Genomic DNA, 24127 nt, shown 5'->3' on the forward strand with positions numbered 1-24127 from the left:
TACTAAAATGAGATAAGTAAGATAATTAGGTCAAATCCGCCCAAACCTCAGATAAACCACAAGGCAAGTTCCAGCTTGGGCTCACCGGGGCGGAGAACCGAAGGCTAGATCGAACGCCGAGGACGGGCGGCCGACAGAGGAGCTCCTTCTTCTACTTCGTTCCTTCCTAGCGACAGCTAGAAAATCCTTCGTCTACTTCATCCACCAAATAATTGAAACAGTAGAAGAAGATGAAGGAGTTAGGACTCCGATTCGGCAACCTTTTCGGCAATGGTACTTCTGCATTTACGGAAAGTACACTTTTTTTAGTACCAGAGCATCGTGGATTGCACTTGAATCAAATGGCTGATTCACTCGCACGACTCTTGGCCAATCTCTGTGAGTGGGTAAGCGCCAAACTCATCAAGGACATCATCATCATCATCATCAGCAGCAGCAGCACTAGCATCCCTCAATGGCTTTGTCATATCTGTTTCGCCGACATCAGCTTATGAAACTAAGTGGTTTGAAAACCCTCGTGTGGACCCCCGCTCACGCGGCTGTGCCCGGCAACGCGTCGGCTGACAGTTTGGCTCGAGATTTCGCGCACCGAGCCTCGTCCGCGGATGCGGACGCCGTGAATGAGGAGGAGAGGCACGAGGAACCCTGCGACAGTTATGCTGAAATAGCCCATCGGTATCGCTTGAGGCGTAGCGCGCTGCCACCACCGGCCAAGCAACTCGACAAAACGCAAGCGGTCGCGTTTCAGAGACTTCAGACAAACACATACCCAGACCCAAAATACATTAACAAAATCACAGGGGGCAAGGAATGCCACAAATGTAGTCTCTGTTCAGAAACAGGAACACTCACACACATAATGTGGGAATGCACCCCGCTCCCGTTCTCTCATCCCCCCGTCAGCAGCGAGGCTGACTGGACAGCCTGGCTCAGTTCTGGGGACGTCGACCGACTTGAACTGGTGGACTGGGCGGAAAGGCCCACGCAGACCCAGGGCCTTACTTGAACCCAAACCCTCAGCCACGTCCCTCCTTACCCTTCCCCTTTCAATAAAGTTTATCACCACCACCACCACCAAACCACGGCTAGGCAGAGGAATTTATCCGTCTGGCAAAACTCCGCGATATTTATACTAAAATCGGCTTCTGAATTGCACCACCTTTCTTTCCCGTGGTATAACAATGGGTGTTCGTCAAGGCAATTAAATGTTTCCTGTACAAAACTGGAGATGCCGTACTGCGCCTCTTAATTTTTACTTACACAAGTCTGGTCTCGCTGTGTCTTCTCTATGTTCTTCTTGTAATGCATCTGAATGTTTTGAGCCGTTTTTTCTCTTGTGCGCCAATCTTTAGGACAAAGTAAACTCTTAATTTTAATTTAGACAACTTAAGCTTTCCTTGACAATACCAACCATTCTTTATTTTAGGGCGACTTCATTTGTATCCAACCACAGGGATGCTTTCGTAGTAGAATACAATTTTATTAGAGAAACAAAAAAGAGTACTTTGCTGAATTTCTTAAGGTAATAATTATTGCTATTATTGAACTTGTTTATATTACACTATTTCATCTCAAATTTCTTGACAGCACGTTTAAATCTAATTTTTAAGGTATAATTTTCTGATCCCCTCTCGGCTATGCAAGTTCTTTAAAAAAAATCTAATAAACATGCTTCAAACCGCCGGCTTTTTGGGCAATACCCCGTAGAGGGTATGAGCGAGTAATTAGGTTACAAGACAAGCAATTGAGATCGCAGTGGCTGCCTCCTCTGCTTGGGTGAGGTCTCTGACCCTGATCGGTGTGCTACTTCTGAGTTTACCATCAAGGTGTATGAACGACTGCTATGGTCATGATGCCTCTAACCGGTCCTTCCGCGTCTGTCAATAGTGCGTTGCTGTCATTATTTTATTGTTTTTCTCTGACGAGCAAGACTCATATGGACAGCAGCACATCAGTCTGCAGAGGGCAACGAAGGTGCGGAAGCCAACGCCCGAGCTCTCCAGCACCCCGGACGAGCATTGCCGAAACCTGCTGCCAACATAGTCTGAAATTCGACAACACCACAGGCTGTGGGAAAGGGACTACACGCCACCATGTAAAGAGCTAGACAAGAAACAAGAAATAAAACAAGAAAAGAATACAGATAAGCGCGTACTCCAGCCCAAAAAGAGTGCACGGAATCTCCCAACAACACTGAGCCAAAATGCGCACATGGAGGCGGACCTATACCACATTTTACGGGTCTGTCAAAATAACACAGAAGTCGAAATAATGGAAGATTGTACTACTGAGCTGTGGAAGGAAGAGTTGTCCAGCGTAGACCCGAAAGCGCAGTAGGCGCTAACCAAGAGGGCGACAGCGGCTGCAAGTCCCAAGAGACTCCCAGAATATATGCAGACGGGCCACCAATCTTTAAGGTAAATAAAGTGATATCACAGATATCAGCCCAGTAATAATCGTTTATTCTCCCGCCTATTACGTATGGGTGATAAACAAAGATAGAAGTTGCTTAGGCAGATAACTAACCAGTTCTGGTGAACAAGGCAATGATACTGAAAGATGGGGAGGAAGAAAGATTTCCACACTAGGCACGCAGAAGCCAAACGGTCTTCGTCTTATAATTCTTGTCAACTGGTCATGCAGGCCTGGTGCATGTCAAGAAAACCGGCAGCCCTTTTGTGGCTCTCCACATTGTAGAATCACTAGGGTGCGGTCCTATAATCTTCAATTCTGTAAAGACACATCAACTTCTAGGATCACCTATTCTGTAAAAGTACACGAACCTCATTTTCTTAAACCTGTATTAGGGACAAGTATCTTATGTTCGTATAATGGGCAAGCGTGCAAGACGTGTTCTAAACTAGTTTTTGCGAGACATGTTCGTCCGTGATACTGCGATTGAGTTAGAATCCTGTGCTGCAGAGGTCGACGTCGATTGGATAGCAAGCAACTTGTGTCGCCCCATGTCAAGTTGCTCATCGTTTTCAATGATTGTTACCAGATGGACTGTGATGGGCTTGAGACTATACCGAGTTTTATGGGTGGCTCTCACGCAGAGCAATGGTCGGCAATTTTCGCAAGTATAGGTTCACCTGCAGCAAGCAACAGTTCTCCTTTTCCTTTTTCTCCTCCTCATCTTCGTCATCGTTATCATCATCATCGTCATTAGCATCATCGTCATTACCATCATCTGCAGGCTCATCATCATCAGGGTTACAATTGAAACCATCTGACATTCAAATTAGGAATGAACAGGCGTTCTAAAAAGTATTAAAATCCCCCCTTTGCCAAGCTGGATGCTCTCCGAACTAGTTTTCGTTACTTTTAGCTTGGAATTAACTCGCAAGAAATCGTTCTTTTCCACCAAGTTTACAGTTATGAATTTTATAGTCTTGCGCTCCTGAATATTTACTTCACTTTTAGCACGCTGCTAATGTTCCCAGTGTGCCCCGATTCTCGTTTATCAGAATTGTGTGCGTCCAGTACTGTATTGTATTTCATTTTTTGTGTGTGTGGATTGTCTTTAATGCCTTTTTTTTCTCTGGAGTGCATTAGTACAGGTATGTCCGGTGCATCAGCCGACAACATTGGTGAACGAATAACCGTGAACATGTTAACTAGGCAGCATGCACTCTACATTCACGATGTTGTCCATGGGAGGATGTTCGTTTTATGAGAATGCAGACACCTCATAAATGGATGGTATTCTGCGATGCCAAATCACGCTACAGGCGTTAAAATGTGTGTTAAAGAAAGGACCATACAACCTGCTCGTGCTGGAAATCGCCGAACATTTTTTTCAAGGCCCGCGCCGCCCGTGGAGAAAAGCCTCAGAGACTCATGCAGTGGTGCGCACTAATTCTGTGAGATGTCTGCCCCACCAACGAAACCATAGAGACGGTTCTACAAACAGGCAAGATGGATAGCAGGCTAGCACACCTTCTCGAGGCCAAGCAATATCTTCTCTAGAAGTGTAAAAGCCAACGCTTGAATCGCAAGCTCAGAAATAAGATAGCCGAGATCAACAAGCAGATCGACGAGCACTGCCAAGCCCTCTCTAGGCAGCAATGGGACGAAATTGGCAATTTGATCGACGCGCAGATGCGCACGGGACGCAAGTGGAACCTTCTCAAACACTTTCTGGACGACTCCGGCACCAAGTCAAACCAGAGAAGTGTCCTCGCTAATGCGCTCCACGAAGCCAAGAAGTCGTCTTCGGAAGAGGACGTGCTGCATATGATAGCTAAGAAGTACCTGCCGCTCAAAACTGTGGCCGATGACGCGGTATACCCAGTATACAAAGGAAAGCCGAAGTCAGCGCTGGACGAGCCATTAAAAGTCAGTGAAATCTGCCGCGCCTTAATCGATTTCAATGGTAGGTCACCACCCCGCCCGGATCACAATAACAACAAAGGCTCTTAGAAACCTAGAGGACGCATCTATCGAGTTTGTCACAGATGAGATAAATCGTATTTTGGAGGAGGGACTTGTACTGGAACAATGGAAGCTGACGAAAGTCATACTAATCCCAAAGCCCGGTAAACCACCGAGCTTGGACAACCTCCGCCCCATTTCACTCACATCATGTGTTGGGAAGGTGGCCGAGCAGGCCATCCATAACAGCATTGCCGAGTATATCGAGACCAACGACCTTTTCCCTCACAATATGATAGGTTTCAGGCCAGGCCGCCCCACCCAGGATGCCATGAAGCTTATCAAGATCGAAATACTGGAGAGCTGCACTCGGGGCACGAGAGCCATCTTTGGTGTGGACCTGGAGAAGGCCTTTGATAACATCTGTCATGAGTTCGTTCTCGACGCCATCTCCACACTCGACCAAGGCTTGTCCTCCCATGCCTTCGTCAGATCTTTCTTGAGCAAACAATGCGCCAGCCTCAAGGCCGGAAATTAGGAACTAGAGAAAATGAAGGTGAGCAGATCAGGCACCCCCCAGGGGTCAGCCATCTCACCGCTCCTCTTCAACATAGCAGTGGTCGACCTCTCGAGATGCCTAGGCAAGGTCCAGGGCATCGGTCACACGATCTACGGGGACGACATCACTGTGTGGTGCGCGGGCGGCAGTAAGGGACAAGTGGAAGACGCTCTCCAGAAAGCTGTCGACACTGCAGAGCGCTTTCTAACAGACACGGGACTCTGGTCCTCCCCAAAGAGATTGGAGCTCCTTCTCTACAGCCCAAATAGAAAGGGCCGCAAGACACAGAACTGGAAAGCCCGCATTGAAATCGACAATAATATTGTTGCAAGAAGAAAGCAGGCCCACGAGTGTAAAATAACGTATATTGTAAGCATTTATGCGGACTTCATCTTCATCTGTACAAAGTCATCATGAATCTTCGGCTCGTGTCATCATCATCAATCTGCGCCATATACAGTTGGTGTATATGGCGTTCAGGCAACAGCCAGACTTCGTCTTCACCTAGTCCAATCCAACTTCTTCGTTCTCTTCACCGTAACATCACCCTCTCGGTGGAGTAGCTCCGTCCCGGTGCAAGTTATAGAGCCTCACCTAATGGGGGGGGCAAAGGGCTTAAGCCTGGCGACGGGAACAACATCGCTGGTAACGTTGCGATGCACTGAAGGCTGACCGACTGGGACGATCTCGTATTTCACATCGGACTGTTGGCGTAAGATCTGGTACGGACCAGAATACCGGGAAAGTAGTTTTTCCGACAAGCCGAAGTGACGTGAAGGCGTCCAGAGAAGGACAAGTGAACCAGGTGAAAAATGGTAGTCTCGGTGCCGAAGGTCGTAGCGTCGCTTTTGAGAAGGTTGCAAGACTGTGAGGCGATGATGGGCGACATCTCGGGCCTGGGCGGCTAAGGCAATAGCATCGCGAGCGTAACCAGTACTGGGTGACTGTACTGCGGAAGGTAGCAACGTGTCAAAGGGCAAGGTGGGGTTGCGGCCATACAAAAGGTAAAATGGTGAAAATGCGGCAGTGTCGTGACGGGACGAGTTGTATGCAAAAGTTAGGTACGGTAAAGCGACGTCCCAGTCACGGTAATCGTCGGAAACGTACATGGCCAACATATCAGCGTGCGGTATAGTCGCTTAGTGAGGCCGTTCGTTTGAGGGTGGTACGCGGTAGTAATCTGGTGTTCTGTAGAGCAGGAGCGGAACAGGTCATCGACGACCTTCGATAAAAAGTAGCGGCCGCGATCCGTCAGCAACTGGCGAGGGGCGCCGTGGTGCGGGATGACGTCGTATAGCAAGAAGTCGGCGACATCTGTAGCGCAGCTGGTTGGTAGCGCTCGCGCGATGGCATATCTCGTGGCATAATCGGTTGCTACAGCAATCCATTTGTTGCCTTTGATAGAAATTGGAAAGGGGCCAAGGAGGTCTAGGCCCACACGAAAGAAAGGCTCTACGTGGATATCTATTGGTTGAGGCAAACTAGCGGGAGACGTAGCAGGCGTCTTCCGACGCTGACACAGGTCACAAGAAGCGACATAACGGTGCACAGAGCGATAAATGCCGGGCCAGAGGAAGCGGCGCCGCAGGTGGTCGTATGTACGAGTGAAGCCCGGATGTCCAGCAGTAGGAGCGTCGTGAAGTTGCTGGAGCACGGCTAGACGAAGGTTCTTGGGAACGACTAGGAGGAGCTCCGGGCCGTCAGGACGAACGCTACGACGGTATAAAGTTCCATCGCGCAAGGTGAACATCCGGAGGGACGGGTCATTGCGACAGAATCTTTGCGCTGCTCGTCGCCAATATGGAGGAAGCCGGAGATGGATAGAACACTGATGTCCGAGTCTGCATCGGTATCGCCCGGTTGATCCACGGGATTGCGGGACAGGCAGTCAGCGTCTTTATGCAGGCGCCCTGACTTATACATAATAGGAAATGTATATTCCTGTAGACGCAATCCCCAACGTGCAAGTCGTTCAGTTGGATCCGTCAAAGAGGAGAGCCAGCCGAGGGCGAGATGATCGGTTACGACGAAGAAGCTCCGACCGAAAAGGTACGGCCGGAATTTAGCGACTGCCCATATGAGCGCGAGAGATTCTCTCTCAGTAATAGAGTAATTTCGCTCGAGCGTGGAAAGAAGGCGGCTAACGTAAGCGATGACACGCTCTTGGCCCTGCTGAAGCTGAGCGAGGACAGCGCCGATACCATGACCACTCGCGTCACTTCGTACTTCAGTGGGCGCAGAAGGGTCAAAGTGTGACACAATTGGGGAAGTTGTAAGCCGCTCAATCAGGGTAGAAAAGGCTTTCTCCTGTAGTGGTCCCCAAGAGAAAGAGACGTCTTTCTTAAGAAGGTCAGTGAGAGTGTGAGCGATGTCGGCAAAATTTTTCACAAATCGCCAGAAATAAGAGCATAAGCCCAGAAAACTACGGACATCGTTTGTTGAACAAGGTATAGGAAAATTTCGCACGGCGTGAACTTTCTGTGGATCATGTTGGATTCCGGCGGCGTTTACGAGATGGCCGAACATGTTAATTTCACGGCGACCGAAATGGCACTTGGAGGAGTTTAGCTGAAGGCCAGCCCTGCGAAACACGGAGAGTATGGTTGTGAGGCGCCGCAGGTGGCTCTCAAAGTTCGGCGAAAACACAATCACACTGTCGAGGTAACAGAGGCATGTAGACCACTTCAAGCCGCGCAAGAGAGAGTCCATCATGCGCTCGAATGTAGCTGGCGGATTGCATAATCCAAACGGCATGACTTTAAATTGGTACAGACCGTCCGGTTTGACAAAGGCGGTTTTCTCGCGGTCCATCTCATCGGCGCTAATCTGCCAATAGCCGGAGCGGAGGTCAATTGATGAAAAGTGTTGGAATCCGTGAAGGCAGTCAAGAGCATCATCAATGCGCGGCAGGGGATAAACATCCTTCTTTGTTATCCTGTTGAGGTGACGGTAGTCAACGCAGAAGCGCCACGAGTTGTCTTTTTTCTTTTCTAAGGCAACCGGTGATGCCCACGAGCTACTGGAAGGTTCAATGATGTCCTTGTCCATCATCCTGTCTACTTCTTTCTGTATGATGGCCCTTTCTGTTGCGGAGACACGATATGGCCGCCTATGAATGGGGCTGGCGTCACCGGTGTTGATGCGATGCGTGACAACAAATGTCTGGCCAAGTGAACGGTTGTCGAAATCAAAGATGTCCCGAAAAGATGACAGGAGGTGACGAAGAGCTGTTTGCTCGGAAGGAAGGTCAGGGGTGATCATCTTAGAAACATCGTCCGCAGGCGTCGAGTACGGAGGAGTGGGTGAGAGAGGTCCGTTGGTACTGACGAAGGATTCGGAGGTCAAAGAAGAAATCTCAAATTCTTCCGAAGGAGTGATATGCGCTATGGCGATACCGTGTGGCAGCACATGCGACGAAAATACGAAATTGAGGATGGGCACGCGAGCGCAGTTTTCGCGGATCCGGATTAAGGAGCTCAGCAGGGCAATATTGCGCGACAAAACCACATCAGTAAGCGGCGACACGACGTACTCGCCATCAGGTACGGGAGGACAGGGCGTCAGGAGGACATTTGTAGCCGCTTGTGGAGACAGCCTTGCAAACTCAGCAGAACATAAGCGGTGCGAAGCACAAGTTGTCGCGTCGGCAGGAAGCGGCAGATCCAACTGTACAACACCTGCCGAGCAGACAATTTGGGCAGAGTGTTCCGAAAGGAAGTCGAGGCCGAAAATTAGGTTGTGTGGACAGTGTTCAAGGACGATAAATAGAACAACGGTATAATGGCCCCCAATGGTCACATGTGCTGCGCACACTCCAAGGACAGGTGAAGTACTCCCATTGGCGACTCGGACAGTGCACGGTACGGCGGGTGTCAGAACCTTTTTGAGCCTTCGGCGGGGAGCAGCGCTCATAACTGAAAGCAGCGCTCCTTTGTCAACAAGAGATCTAACAGGAACGCCATCAACTTCAATGTGCAGTAGGTTTCCACATGTAGGCAGGGTCAACAGAGGATTTGTGGGCCGGGTCAGAGTTGCAGCTTCACCTCCGGGAGCTGCATCACCTAGTTTTCCGAAGCGAAACGACCGGTTGCAGAAGGGCACGAAGAGCGGTGAACGAGAGGCGAACGAGATCTACGACCTTGCGGAGACGGGGAGCGGCTGGATCTTGGTGGAGCACTGTCGGCGTTGATGTTCCTAGTCGGCGTATAGGGCGAGAAAGTATGATTGTCTGGTACTTGGCGGTAGTGACTCGGAGACGACCACCGAGGAGGCGACGACCAATGGTTGCGGCAATGACGGGTGATGTGTCCAATACCGGAACAATTAAAACAGATAGGTTTATCATCCGCAGTGCGCCAGTCAGCTGGGTTGCGACGAGGGGGCGGAAAGCTTTGCGTCTGGGAGCGAGCGGCCGGAGAAATCTGGTAGGTGTTTGTATGGCGGACCGAGCAGAGAGATGGAATGCCCAAACTTGCTATTTCTACCCCAACGACCGCTTGTATAAGGGAGATAGTGGGCACGCTTTCCCGACAGTCAGAACGAACTGGAGCCTGAACCATGGCCTCAAGCTCACGGGGAACGATGCGCGTGATTTCTTCCGGTCCTGTGGGCTGAACGAAGCGCGGCGGCTCTTCGCAAGAAGATGTCGCGGCGGTATTGGGCAATCGGTCGAAAGTTTGACCGACGCGGCGGCCCTTCGCTTGTTCGAAGCGCCGGCACTCTATTATAATCGCATCCACGGTGGCACAATCCTTGCACATCAGGAGATTGAAGGCATCGTCTGCAATACCTTTCAAAATGTGACTAATCTTGTCTGCCTCGGTCATGTTGTTATCAGCCTTGCGACAGAGGGCCAGCACATCCTGTATGTAGACGACATAGGATTCTGTGGACGTTTGAGCGCGACACGCAAGTTCTTTTTTGCCGCCAGCTGACGACCGACAGGTCTGCCAAACAGATCTCGCATATTTTCTTTGCAGACATCCCAGCTCATTAGGTCAGCTTCGTGTGTGTCATACCATTGCCTCGCAGTTCCTCTTAGGTAAAATATCACGTTTGCTAGCATCATTGTTGGATCCCACCTGTTGTTGTCGCACACTCGTTCGTACATTGTAAGCCAGTCCTCGACGTCGACGTTGTCCGTGCCAAAAAATGCCCGTGGGTCCCGCGGATGAGTGACGATGACCGTTGGCACGAGCTGCTGAGGCGTTGTCGCTTGTTTCGGTTGATTCGCCATTGTGGCGGCAGGTAGATGACGTCCGCTGCGAAGTTCTGTGATTGTACCCCGCACCTCCACCAAAATGTTGCAGGAAGAAAGCAGGCCCACGAGTGTAAAATAACGTATATTTACAACTGGAGTATATGGCGTTCAGGCAACTGCCACACTTCGTCTTCGTCTAGCCGAATTCAACTTCTTCGTTCTCTTCACCGTAACAATATCTACACCAAGTGCGGATATCCGACTCCCAAAGTCGCGTCTATTCGAATCTTGGGAATGACACTCGAAGGGGCAGGCACAAATATTATCACCATTCACAAAATAGCAAAGAAGACGGATAGCGCCATCGGTCTAATCAAGCGGGTAGCTAATAGAAGGAGAGGCCTGAGCGAAGAGAATCTGATAAGGCTAGTCCACGCTTTCTTGTTATGCCATTTCACGTAGGTAGCGGCCATGCACGTCTGGAACAGGGCCGAGCGAGAGAAGCGAAATGCCATTATAAGGAGGGGGATCAAGAGTGCACTCGGACTACCAATGCACACGCACCTACCGACTCCTGCAGTTGGGTATTCATAATACCCTGGAAGAAATTGCAGAAGCACTAGAAAGGGCACAGATTCTCAGGCTCTCCGGCACCAGGACGGGCAGACGACTCCTAACTGAGATGGGCATCCCCCCGGCCACTGCCGAAGACACCTACCAGGGCCTTCCGAAAGAGCAGAAAGATAACATCATCATCATCATCATATCGCCCGCCCCGCGCAATATGGATCCCCAGCGCAACGTAGAAAGAAGGAAGGCCAGAGTGGTGGCGCTCTTACGCCCCGCGACAGAACTCCCTGGCGGCAACTGCTTCGACGACGCGGCCCAGTATGGCCACAGCAACAATTTCACGGTAGTATCGATCAACCACAGGGGTTTGAGCGTTAACGCCGCTTCAGTACGAAGCACGTTGTCGCGTGCCGCCGAGAAAGTGGCCATTTTCTTGGCCCTCTTTGACGAAAAACATGCCAATATCTTTAGCGACTCCAGGGCAGCCATCCGCGCCTTCAGCGTTGGCGCCATGTGTAAAGAAGCCTGTCGCATCCTAGATGGCAAAAGCTTCGCAACCCACACTCTCACGTGGTTCCCCGCTCACATGGGATCCATCATGGGACGCCCCACAAACCTCAACGAGCTGGCCCGCTCCAAGGCGCGAGGTCTCGCTTTCCGCGACCATGGAGAACTCCACTGCCCACCCGCAGTGGTGGATTACAGAGATCAACCGACCACATACAATGAAATCACGCAGCACTTTTATCTCAGCAGGAGACACTTTATCCTTCCTCACAAAAAGGTAAATAGGGCGCAGGCATTGACTCTCGGATTATTGCAAACCGGCTCGTATCCTAGCCCGGCTTTATTCCACAAGCTTTATCCCGACACTTCTGCCACTAGTTCTTGCAGGCACTGCAATAACTTCGCTAGCTTAGAGCCTATGTTCTGACGTTGCCCCTCGGTACGAGGCACCGAGAAAATCACTGAGGACAAATGGCTCTCCGCTATCGAGAGCCCCGATACCGCGGCGCAGCTATGGGCTGTCCAGAGGGCCCACGATGCGGCGGTCGGGCATGGCCAGGCTGCCCCAACGTGGGAGCGGCCCGCAGCGCGCTAAGTCGCGTACCTCAGGACCTTCATTAAAGTTTTGCATCCATCCATCCATCACAGTGCCGTGTTAAGTGGCCACGTGATCACTTTTCAATGGGTACCTAGTCATTGTAGTGTGATTGGCAATGAACTCGCTGACAGTGAGGCAGGATCGGCGTGCTCTTCCTCTGATGAAGTACCGATTGCCTACTCGCGACCTGACACCAACTCTGTGATCAAGGCACTCACGCAGGACCTTATCAAAGCGCACAGAGTCCACGATAACATTCACAGACGCCTACATATGATCGACCCAGATGGTAAATTCTGTTTGCCTCGACGTTTATGCGGTGCCAAACGTCATTGCTACACAGGATCCGCCTGGGCGTTGCTTTCGGCCGTTGCTACGCGCACCTCATCGGCCAATCGACCAGCACTGATTGTGAACACCGCCAGGTGCCTGAAACACTGAAACACATACTGTGCGATTTCCCAGCATATACGATGTAGCAAAGAACGTTAGAAAGTTTCTTAGCCAGCGTTGGCAGGCAACCATTGTCGGAGGAAGCTATCCTCGGCTCACTGCCTGACACCGCAAGTTCAGTGAGTGCAGCTAAAATGTTGTTGAAGTTTCTGCAGGGTACCTAGCTTGGCGAGCGGCTCTAGCAAGGGAACTGTCTCATATATATAAGCACTCACCACTTTTCTTGTCATCATCAGCCACGGAGTACTTTCACTCCCCTTCCCTCTTCTCCAGTGCAGAGTAGCAGACTAGAGCGCACTAGCTCAGGTCGACCTCTGGGTCTTTCCTGTCAATGAATTATATTCTATATTGTTTTACCACACATGTTTCCTCGACGTAGCACGATCGAAAGTCCCGTCGCACAATGCTGCTGCTCCCACATGCAGGTTACTGGAAAACAGAAATGGAGGCAAGCTTACTCTTTACTTCGCCGACATTTCTAGATAAAAAGTACGTACGATGGTTTCGACTCAATTCTTTTTTTTTTGGTAATTTAAGCTCTATGTGAACGTCTTAACCCTCTCTTCTTGCACAGAGCATATAGGGTGCTTCAAGCTTTACATATAGGGCGCTTTACGCAAAATTCGTTTCGTGAGTGGGTGACCTGGTCTCGGAGTGCCGCACTGATGTCCGAGATGTGCTGAGAATTTACACCAGCGCAACTAAAGCAGCGTAGAAACAGAGCCGTCAGCAAATGAGAGAAGCCAAGCTACACCATATCATCGTCGTCTTCGTAGTGTTCGCCGTCATCGTTATTCTGCTCTCGTGGCCGTCAACTTCATACCCATTGCCGTCGTCATTTCCTGCGTTTGAGCTCATCGTCGTGATCTCCGCGTTACCTTGCCATCGGCATCGTTTTGTCGTCGTGTCGTCATCGAGTCCTCGTTATCACTTCGTCATCGTGATGCTACTTATTTCGCAACGTCGCTAACATCGTGTAATCGCCATTCAAGTTTCGCCATGCCGATGTCACGACACAACCCTCAGGGTGTGATCGTTCTGCCAGCTTCTTCCTGCCATCACCTTGTCGTGATTATCACAAATGCTAACATTCTATCAACTGGACAACTGAGCAACTTTAGGCCACGCTGTTGTCGCTCTCCCCATGGTTTCTACGATATATGTGTTTATGTTTGAATAGCTACTTTAGCAATCACATGGATCATAAAGCGCGACTATGCCTGTTTATATAGGCTTATGAGATGCTTAATAAGAACAGTATACTGGGAAAGTTAGTTATATATATTTGAAAGTAGAGCGTTTAATTACAAGACGGAGATCAGTGCTTGATCATTCTTGTTTCATTTTTGCATAGCATAATTTGGCCCTGTAGCTTTAAGTACTGATGGGATGGACATATATTCTTGTACAAGAAATCACCATCACAGGGTACCTCATTAAAATAGCAGTTAACTATTATATTAATATTAATTTCAGGTCATTTGTTACAATCTTGTAATTGACGCCAACCAGGAAAAAATGTGCCCACGGCAGAAATCCTGTGCGTAAAACCACATTTGAGATATCCGTCCTTACGATGCGCTACATATGCACTGGTGTCTTAAGTACAATTTCCGTACCCCGAAAGCCTCCCTGCGGCACATTCGTAAAAATTTTTACTTCAGCGCCATTGCAATTTTACACTTAAAAGACGTGCTCAGTCCTAAACAAATATTAATAAAGAGGTCAAGTACACACAACACGAACACGTAAGCATGAAAACCACTCGATAAAGTTCCACCTCATCTTTCCGCTCTTCTGTGCATTCGTGAGCCTATAAGTTACAGCTTGGTTTCTTTTTCTTACAAGGAAGCTGTTGTGCGACTAGAAGTACTGGAAAGTGTTCGATGCTCGCAAATATTCGCGTGTGTGGGTTATATAGGGTCTGCATAAAAATATGTATGTGTTTTTTTTTTCTGACTGATTAACCGCGGCGTATGCGGCTCTCAAAATTTCCTGGCTGCAATGTGGTAATGCATTGCCTCAAAACTTTCCGAGGTAGTGCACTGCCATGGCAATAAACTTGAAGCACTTTCAGGTTTGAGATTGGTTATTGCTTCGCACTTTTAATATTTAAGTCTGAGAAGATTTGAGGTAGAATGTATGCCCTGCCGATGCTTTCTTTCATGACATTTGTTTGTGGGCTGTCATTTTCAAACTTCTAAGGAATAGTCTTATTAAGCGTGTGACGCATGGTGTGAGCAACTTTAGGGATAGAATATTGCAGTAGTATAGGCCGAAAGTATCAACGGTCCCACAGAATGTCGTAGCATATAGCATGTTTTCATCATCATCATCAGCCTAGTTACGCCCACTGCAGGGCAAAGGCCTCTCCCATACTTCTCCAACTACCCCGGTCACGTACTAATTGTGGCCATGTTGTCCCTGCAAACGTCTTAATGTCATCCGCCCACCTAACTTTCTGCCGCCCCCTGCTACGCTTCCCTTCCCTTGGAATCCAGTCCGTAACTCTTAGTGACCATCGGTTATCTTCCCTCCTCATTACATGTCCGGCCCATGCCCATTTCTTTTTCTTGATTTCAACTAAGATGTCGTTTACCCGCGTTTGTTGCCTCACCCAATCTGCTCTTTTCTTATCCCTTAACGTTACACCCATCATTCTTCTTTCCATAGCTCGTTGCGTCGTCCTCAATTTCAGCAGAACCCTTTTCGTAAGCCTCCAGGTTTCTGCCCCATATGTGAGTACTGGTAACACACAGCTGTTGTACACTTTCCTTTTGAGGGATAGCGGCAACCTGCTGTTCATGATTTGAGAATGCCTGCCAAACGCACCCCAACCCATTCTTCTTCTTCTGGTTATTTCAGTCTCATGATCCGGATCCGTGGTCACTACCTGCCCTAAGTAGATGTATTCCCTTACCACTTCCAGTGCTTCGCTACCTATCGTAAACTGCTGTTCTCTTCCGGGACTGTTAAACAGTACTTTAGTTTTCTGCAGATTAATTTTCAGACCCACCCTTCTGCTTTGCCTCTCCAGGTCAGTGAGCATGCATTGCAATTGGTCTCCTGAGTTACTAAGCAAGGCAATATCAGCGAATCGCAAGTTGCTAAGGTATTCTCCATCAACTTTTATCCCCAATTCTTCCCACTCCAGGCCTCTGAATACCTCCTGTAAACATGCTGTGAATAGCATTGGAGATATCGTATCTCCCTGTCTGACGCCTTTCTTTATAGGGATTTTGTTGCTTTCTTTGTGGAGGACTACGGTGGCTGTGGAGCCGCTATAGATATCTTCCAGTATTTTTACATATGGCTCATCTACACCCTGATTCCGTAATGCCTCCATGACTGCTGAGGTTTCGACTGAATCAAACGCTTTCTCGTAATCAATGAAATCTATATATAAGGGTTGGTTATATTCTGCACATTTCTCTATCACTTGATTGATAGTGTGAATATGGTCTATTGTTGAGTAGCCTTTACGGAATCCTGCCTGGTCCTTTGGTTGACAGAAGTCTAAGGTGTTCCTGATTCTATTTGCGATTACCTTAGTAAATACTTTGTAGGCAACGGACAGTAAGCTCATCGGTCTATAATTTTTCAAGTCTTTGGCGTCCCCTTTCTTAAGGATTAGGATTATGTTAGCGTTCTTCCAAGATTCCGGTACGCTCGAGGTTATGAGGCATTGCGTATACAGGGTGGCCAGTTTCTCTAGAACAATCTGACCCCCATCCTTCAACAAATCTGCTGTTACCTGATCCTCCCCAGCTGCCGTCCCCCTTTGCATAGCTCCTAAGGCTTTCTTTACTTCTTCTGGCGTTACCTGTGGGATTTCGAATTCCTCTAGGCTATACTCTCTTCCACTATCGTCGTGGGTGCCACTGGTACTGTATAAATCTCTTTAGAACTCATCAGCCACTTGAACTATCTCATCCATATTAGTAACGATATTGCCGGCTTTATCTCTTAACGCACACATCTGATTTTTGCCTATTCCTAGTTTCTTCTTCACTGTTTTTAGGCTTCCTCCGTTCCTGAGAGCCTGTTCAATTCTATCCATATTATAGTTCCTGATGTCCGCTTTCTTACGCTTGTTGATTAACTTAGAAAGTTCTGCCAGTTCTATTCTAGCTGTAGGATTAGAGGCTTTCATACATTGGCGTTTCTTGATCAGATCTTTCGTCTCCTGCGATAGCTTACTGGTTTCCTGTCTAACGGCGTTACCACCGACTTCTATTGCGCACTCCTTAATGATGCCCATGAGATTGTCGTTCATTGCTTCAACATTAAGGTCCTCTTCCTGAGTTAAAGCCGAATACCTGTTCTGTAGTTTGATCCGGAATTCCTCTAGTTTCCCTCTTACCGCTGACTCATTGATTGGCGTCTTGTTACCAGTTTCTTTCGTTCCCTCCTCAAGTCTAGGCTAATTCGAGTTCTTACCATCCTGTGGTCACTGCAGCGTACCTTGCCGAGCACGTCTACATCTCGAATGATGCCAGGGTTCGCGGAGAGTATGAAGTTGATTTCATTTCTAGTCTCACCATTCGGGCTCCTCCACGTCCACTTTCGACTAACCCGCTTGCGGAAAAAGGTATTCATTATCCGCATATTATTCTGTTCTGCAAACTCTATTAATAATTCTCCTCTGCTATTCCTAGAGCCTATGCCATATTCCCCCACTGACTTGTCTCCAGCCTGCTTCTTGCCTACCCTGGCATTGAAGTCGCCCATCAGTATTGTGTATTTTGTTTTGACTTTACCCATCGCCGATTCTACGTCTTCATAAAAGCTTTCGACTTCCTGGTCATCATAACTAGATGTAAGAGCGTAGACCTGTACAACCTTCATTTTGTACCTCTTATTAAGTTTCACAACAATACATGCCATCCTCTCGTTAATGCTATAGAATTCCTGTATGTTACCAGCTATTTCCTTATTAATCAGGAATCCGACTCCTAGTTCTCGTCTCTCCGCTAAGCCCCGGTAACACAATACATCCCCGCTTTTTAGCTCTGTATATGCTTCTTTTGTCCTCCTAACCTCACTGAGCCCTATTATATCCCATTTACTACCCTCTAATTCCTCCAATATTTCATATTTATTTACAAATACTGCAGGCCCTATTCGGGCCCAAGCAGGCCCTGTCCGGGCCCAAGCATATATATATCCAAATAAATACGGAACCTTACCATGACGCCGATGGCGACGAAAATTGTGAAAATTCGCCTGTAGTGTCCATATAATTGCTATCGCAATGAAATCATTTTTTTAACAAGTGTATAAAAGCGTTAAGCCACCGCTATCTGCAACGTTCCCGAATGGCGGGGACGAGCTGCGCGTAACACGAAGTCTAGAGTACGTTATGTTTAGGTGTAATCTCATCAGAATTAAATTTCGTTCGCTGGGATCGCAAGCAAACAAGAGGTGGTGGTGTGCTCATTGCGGTGAAAAAAGATTAAGTTGTTTCGCCTGTCAATATCACTACATTCCTTGAGTGCGTTATCATCTGTGTTGAGTGTGAAACAAAGGGAAATACTAATGTAATTGTTACGTCTTTTATTCGCCCGCAAAATGGCTTTTATTTCTAAGGCAAATTTCATGGCGTAATAAACGAAGTCTTGGCAATGTTCCCGAATTAAGCGGTAAATATTTTTCTTCATTTCAATTTTACTTGTAATAATTGCAACATGCTGGATGGGAGGTTTACACTGCGCGAAAAGACGAGGACAAGGGACGGAAACAAACAACGTACTACGATCACAGTGGTACGTTGCCAATCTGCCAGCTTGCCAATCCCGTGTTCTGGCGGATTGCCTGAAGCGCTGGATTGCCCCTCCACAAGTTCGAGCATTCTTTGTCCACGTGGTTCCTTGCTGGGGTCATGCCAGAAGAATCACCAATGTAGTGAAGTCCGAATGCTGGAGCAAAGTTAGGATATACCCGGCTGGCTTCTAGTGCTGCGTCAGAGCGATCTAGACGCCTTCGTTGCGGCTGCACGTCTCACTGAACGTAAGAAGCTAGTCGCCAACGCTGGAGATCTCTTATGGCAACGCGCCAGCTTGGCTCTTCCTCGGAAACGGAAAAAAGCCTGTCTGGTAGCGCTGTCACCATTCTTGGAAACGCCGCTATGCCTGAATAAATGCAGAAGATACTTCAAAAAGGACCAAAGCTTTCGTTTGAGCAAGCACCCAAGCGCTCAGAAGTTCTCGCCATGGTGCGACGAGTGGGCCAGTGCGTTCCTGAAAAGCAGCAGGAGCGTGCCATTGGGCCGGAGTGGACTGTCTGCAACGCACCGTAAGTGGTCCGCCAGCAAAAAAAAAAAAAAATATCTCCCTTAAGAAAAGTGGTGAACTACCTCGAAGAAGTTGATCTCACTATAATACAGCCAGATAAAGAATGTGGCTTTGGCAGGACTGCCTGTCCCCGTCTTTGGAAGATAGGCCACCGAAGCTGTAAAAATTAATTTTAATCTGACTGACTTCCTTCCAAAAAACAGAAACGTCTTGCAGTCAAGTTACTAAAGAGCATACACTTTGAGGCCTTAAGCAAGGTAGTCGAAAAAAAAAGTGACAAGTCATCTGGAAATCTTCACCGGTAAAACCCACGAAATGGAGTTCCGCCGGTGAGCCATCGTTTCAGAGAAAGAAACGTGGCAATGAGATTGAGAACTACTAACAGGTGGCAAGGACCCGTTTCAATATGCAGTACCAAAAAAAAGTGCGCTCGTGGTGTGTTGTGCTTTTCCTTTGCTTGTCCTCGTCTTCTCGCGCTGTTTAAACCTCCCCTCATGTATGAACCAACTAGCCCTCAAGAACGTCCAACTAAATGCCACACTGTCTGTTCTAGTTTTGCAAACTGAAGAACGTGAATCCTTTCATACGCGTCTACAGTTCTTTTTTATTTCTTTATTTATTTATTAGTGCAATAACCACAGCACCTTTACACACATTACAGGGGGAAAATACAGAGCATCAAGTGCATTCATGCAATACGACTTAGAAAGGAACAATACAGTACGAAAGGTCACTACAATGGTCAACCAATTATAGACACTATTTGCATGCAGAAAAAAAAAAGAAACGCAAGTAAATTCGCATCAATCCAGCCAGGCATGAAGGAATCGTCTGATATTACATCAACCACTGACGATGGTTGATGTAACATCACAGAACTCATTACAGAACCCATGCGCTCTTCAGCCACGTCAGCCAATATCCTCGACTTCATTCTCACTAGTGACCCCGCCTCCTGTTCTCAGATTACTTTTCTCCGTGGCTTGCCAGCACCTACCATCTACATTGGTCAACTGACACAAACGCCAAATAAAATATAGTTACGTCTAAGCGCATAGGATGTTACAAAAGCGCTAATTATGCAAGTGTCATTTCGGAGTTATTATTGTTTACAGAGCAATTTTTGAGGACCACATGTCACGAACACTTGTGGAAAACTACTTCTTTCCAGGGTTACGTTTTGTAGACTAATTGAGAGGCATATACCTGTTACTACTATAAAATGCATCAACAACACACCATGGTTTAATAATCAAATCAAATGTCTGAATAACAAGACGACGCGTCTCTATCGAAACGCGGACAAAAAAACAGGCAGTCCGTATCATGGAAACGATACGAAAATGCGATGCTCAGTACCAATCTCTGCTTGAAACAACGCGTCGGCATTTTTTCCTTCATGACTTGGCATTGATGCTTATCACTAATCCTCACAGGTTCTGAAGCGTAATAAATCCAGTTTCCTATCCAGACGTTATCCTCGCATATTCAGATAGCGAGATAGTTGGCGAGATATTTTCGGTCTTGATGTGTGCGCAAATTCGAAATGACACGTTTTCCTCATTGTTGGTCATGAAGATATTACTACGTGTACTACATTAGGCGTGCATTCTGATGTAGGCATGTCTCAAATAGTAAGTGATGAAGAAGACATTTTTCTTCTTTGACGAGCCGATTAAAATTATCCTCTGCGTGGGATCAGAATGGATTCAATCACAACATTATAAAAAACACAGCTGAACGACTAACGCGTGCCCTCTTCGAGATACTTTCACATTCGTTGTCTAACTCGAGCATTACAAACGATTGATGAATGGCCAAGGTCTTTCCAGTCTTCAAGTGCAGCGAGGGTGCTTCACCACTCAACTTCATACCCATATCGTTAACAAGTACAACCTGCAAATTATTAGAACAGGTCGTACATTCACATGTACTCAAATATTTCGAAGACCGCAGCCTAATTTTTATGTATCAGCATGCATTCCGCAAGGGATATTCACACGACGCGCCGATAGCTGGCTTTATTGCTGACCTGCAGTCATCCATAGGTGCTGGTATTCAGATCGACGCAATATTGCTTGATTAAGCTAAGGCATTCGACCGTGTTCCACACCACTGTATTCTAACTGAACTAGCGAGGCAGAACATTCATCCGCTAGTTATTGCGTGGATTAACGATAACTACTTCTTATATTACGCTGGATGCAGTTCCCATCACAAACAATTTTAGCTCTTAATGTGGATAAGTGACGTCAAGTGCACCGCGAGGCAGCGTGTTTGGGCCGTTACTCCTTCGTATTTTCATTAACCATTTACCAGGCATCATTTCATTTACACTAAGACTTTTCGCAGATGACTACGTAATTCACCGTAACATTTCTTCTGTAATTGTTCAAGAGGCTCTTGAAACAGAGACTATAACTCTGTGAGTGCTTGGTGCGGTACTATAGGTCAATGTCACTAAATTCCTAAAAGACTAAATTCATGTCTTTTACTAATCGAACTACTAGACTCCAAACGTATTACCCATTAGGCGAAACTAACGTTGAGCTTGCCTCCAGTTATAAATACGTAGAGCTCTTGTTCTGCCGCGACCTTACGTGGAAAAGCTACATTGAAACCATTTTAGCATCTGTTAACTGCTGTCTAGGCCTCATCAAACGTAGTCTAACACATGCCTCACCCCCCTTAACGAAACTAGCATACACTACATTAATGCGACCAAAGGTTGAGTACGTGTAGGCCTTATGTGACCCAGAAGAAGAGTATCTTATTAAAGATATTGAAACTGCAAAATCGTGCTGTGAGGTCTGTTGGTTTTGGACTATTCAGAAGCAACTAGTGTCACAGAGTGTAGTCGGAGTGCTGAATTCGAGAATTTGTCAGTTCGTCGGCAAAATAGCACCAATACCACTCTTGCAAAAACATTATCAGCGCCCGTTCCTTCATGATTTTTTTCTTTATAATTCTTCATCGCGATGATCTTTTAAAAGTAAAACGCGTTTTTCGCCGCACTTGACGATACGCTCATTCTTTCATACCACTCAATACAACCGAGCGGAATCAGCTGCCATCTGACATTGGAACAGAACTCGACTTTAATCAATTTTAGAAATTGTCCGATCGGACCTTATGCCCTGAATGTTCATCAACCGTTCTCGTCCCCTTTTTATCGCTCTCCCTATTTTAATTTCTCTTTTCTAGGTTTTTATATTTACTTATTGTTAAAAAGAACTGTTTAGTGGGACTAAATTTCAGTGTTTTGCATTGTGTAACCATTGCATGGTTCTACATTGCAGAAAATGAAACTAACACAAGTTGTGGTTACATTTTTTTTCGTGTGATTGCCTTTATTGTTTTCCGCTTTTATTTTTTTCCTTGTACATTGTTGTCACCTGTTACATGTTACCTTTCACAATTTTTCATATCCCCCCTGTGTAATACCCTCCAACGGAGGAGGGCCTCAAGGTATGATAAATAAATAAATAAATAAATAAATAAATAAATAAATGTGTGACGACAGTTTAACGTTAGCCTCCTAATGCAGACTTTAGCAATTATATAGGGAATTCCTGCAACGATATAGTCATTAAAAGGATTAATTTAATCAGAGAAATTCTAAAATCTTTTTATGTCTAAGTATTGTTGTCTGTGTTGAAAACGTTAAGAAGCCCAACCCCGCTTTTTAGAAATAGGATGTAGCTAACCTAATACTTCAACGCTTACCTAAAAGAAGGCATGTGGCAAGACGTCAATGAAAGTAACCATCCCAATTCTGTTCTGCTCCCCTACAATTTAACATCCAAGCGCGGCAGCCGAGCATTCTAATAAACTCAAGGAGACTGCGTACTATCGAAACATAAAGCAGCATGTGCTAAGAACAGGTAGACAATCAAAGAACAAGTAGAAACTATGCTTGCAAAGCAGCTACACTTCCCGCAAGCTATATTACTCTGGCGCACACGTTCGAAATTATTGCTTAGATTACAGTGGAGCGCCGTAGGTGAGCCGGCACATCAAAGGAGACCTAATTAACTTAATATGCGGCTTGGTGTGCTGGCCGTTTCGACAAAGAAACGTGTAGCGCTCTTGTGCATATTACAGAGTTTGTGAGCTCTAAGAAGTAGAGATACGCACTGGCCCGTGAAATTCAGTAATGCGGCAAAACTTGTAGCTTCAATGTTATCAAGTGTTCCTTGATGTTCTAAAAGTGAGATATGCTTAAAATTATGTAATAAGTTTGGTGATGGCGATAATGAATACACACATGCAAACAAAGATGTGTTTGCAGCGTACTAGAGGTAATATTCTCGCTTTTCCAGCTTTTGCTTCACTACCCATATGTCATTTTTGTACAGCTTCGCAGAGAGGCTTCTGTGTTTTAGAACATCCAATTATTCTTTTCTTACATTTAAACTTCACCTAGTTATAAGGTCAGTTTATTTTTAGACCACAGGAGCGTTGAATATTGTCTGAAGATCAGATTTAATTAGTGAAAAAGGAACGTCACTTTTATTTGGTGTATAAATATTCTATGTCTTACTAGTGCTAGGCCTACACGTTCTAACCTAGTCTTTCGCAGATCGGGAAAGCTCCATGTGCTGCTACTAAACCAAGAAACTTCCCGCATGAATAAAATTCCAGTGCTTCGAGGCGGAGCTGTGTTGTCTTTGTTTAGCTATAGATAAATTGGAGAAAATATTGAAAGTTAGAAACACGTACAAGCATTTTATCATTCCATCAATATGCGTACTGTGGAACAATTTGAAGAGAACCTTAAACAAAACATCGAAAACGACTGTCAAACTCTAGCTATTGCTTCATGGAAGATCTGGCGTGATATGCTGCTGCGTTGTGGCTAAAGTTATAGATCAACTGTATTCGTTAATCGTACCCGGCGCGCGAATGCTGTGCTCTTGCATGAATGGCTCGACGCCAGGAAGCTATTTTCAACTTGTTTTGGACGAAATTATAAAAAAGAAGGCGGAAGAACAGGAAGTGGCATTTCAGGAGGTCATGGCAGAGAGTTGAAGCAGCAACACTTTTTGCCTTTGAAATCTTTAATCCAGGGTCATCTCTAGCGTTGTTTCTGTTTCGGCGTCATGCGCTCTTTAACCCTTCACAAAGCAACATTATATATATATATATATATATATATATATTGTCACAAGCTGTCATGAACCACGCCTGCCGCGGAGACAACGAAAAGAAAGAAGAGAACGACGTTAGCCGGGCTGCCGCGAGACCGCTCTTGAACAACCGCGCCTATCAACCAGATTCATCTGGTTCTGCATTAGACACCTCGTGTGTAACATTTGGTGGAGCTGTGCGGGGTAACTCCCACGACCTACAACGGAGCCACCAGCACAAGAGCTACGCCGAAGCCGTCGCCTCGCCGGACTTTCGCCGTCGCGCTCAATCATGGCCACAGAGCAAAATATCCTCACCAGCAGTGCCTCGGCGAGCCCAGTCCCTATCCAGCACTACCGAGAGCCACGCACGTTCTCGGCGAAAGCAGAGGAAGATGTGGATGAGTAGCTAACCCATTACGAAAGGGTAAGCCAATACAATAA

This window comes from Dermacentor andersoni, chromosome 5 (genome assembly GCF_023375885.2).
Source record: "Dermacentor andersoni chromosome 5, qqDerAnde1_hic_scaffold, whole genome shotgun sequence".
Taxonomy (NCBI): Eukaryota; Metazoa; Arthropoda; class Arachnida; order Ixodida; family Ixodidae; genus Dermacentor; species Dermacentor andersoni.